Consider the following 1,243-nt stretch of genomic DNA (forward strand, 5'->3'; position numbering starts at 1 on the left):
TACATTTACATAATACTTAATTAATATTTACATAATTACAATAATATTCAATAACAATTTAAAACTTAATGAGTTAATAATCTAATCTTCGAATGGCTTCGGGCCATTTCGATAGATGATATTTGTAAAATTAAAGACTGCCTGGTGGATAAAAACTGTTTCTGCATCCGCTGAAGCTTTAACTTTATCCACGCTCCAGCCTCAATATAAAGCCAGAAGAACAAACAAACGTCTACATTCATTTGTAAAAATTATTTTGTGAGACACCTTCTCATTAAAAGAAAATGTATTAATTAAATTCCACATATGCACACGCACAGTTTTATGTATAGATATATTACACAATACATGTACTTACATATTGTGTATGTGTTGTGTAGATGCACATGTTCGGTAAATGTTACAATAAATTTCACGTAAGTATGTATACCGTCAGGTGCGTAACAATTTTCCAATAAACATTATTTCTGGTGTTTCCACGTTTCGTGATACGATCTATTTAATTTTTTTTATCAATAACACAATCGTTTAAAATTGTAAATGATCGGGTATCAGCGTCTCGCGATGACCTACGGTCATTACAATAAACACCAACAACGTGCCGTTCCGATTAAATCAATCGATGAATTTTAACTCTCCCTGGCAATTAATAATTCATGGTAACGCATATTGCGCCGAGTCCGACGCGATATATTATGATCAACCGCAAATTTATTTTTCACCATGATATGCGACCGTAAATATGCACGCGTTATGAACACCGATGAATGGAATACGTACCGTGACGACAAATGTTAACTAATGATCTATATGTCCAGCGCGACATTAATTGGAAGATCGAAACACCTTTGGGGAATAATTACTGTGAGATCGTGGATAAACGTGTGTTGTACATTTTGCGGAGTTAAAATTTTTGGTCAACGATTATAGTAAACGAACTTTCAATTACTCGCGATGCAAGCTTCAATGAGAGCTTACATTAAATTAGTAAATAGTTATACTAGAAGGAACACAGTTTCCGAAGTGGCGAACACATTAAGATAGGCCACAGCGTTTGTTGCGCTGTAATTAAAAATAAGCTTATTCAAACGCAAAGTAATTATAGTAAATGTCCCAGTTTTTGTCCACGTCACAATTTCTACTCACTGCCTTTTTCTATAATTGTATTTGCAATCTTAAACCAGTGAGTAGAAATTGTGACGTGAACAGAAATTCTAACATTTACTATAATAAATGGGAGACG

At 33.8% G+C, this 1,243-nt stretch overlaps 1 protein-coding gene across 1 annotated transcript in view; it reads left to right on the top strand.

The window, feature by feature from the left end:
• Positions 1-1,243, top strand: part of LOC108622626 (uncharacterized) — a 19,905-nt gene that overhangs the window by 5,513 nt on the left and 13,149 nt on the right. The window lies entirely within an intron of this gene.

Source organism: Ceratina calcarata, unplaced genomic scaffold (genome assembly GCF_001652005.2).
Source record: "Ceratina calcarata isolate Rehan_Ccalc_2016 unplaced genomic scaffold, ASM165200v1 scaffold232.2, whole genome shotgun sequence".
Lineage (NCBI taxonomy): Eukaryota > Metazoa > Arthropoda > Insecta > Hymenoptera > Apidae > Ceratina > Ceratina calcarata.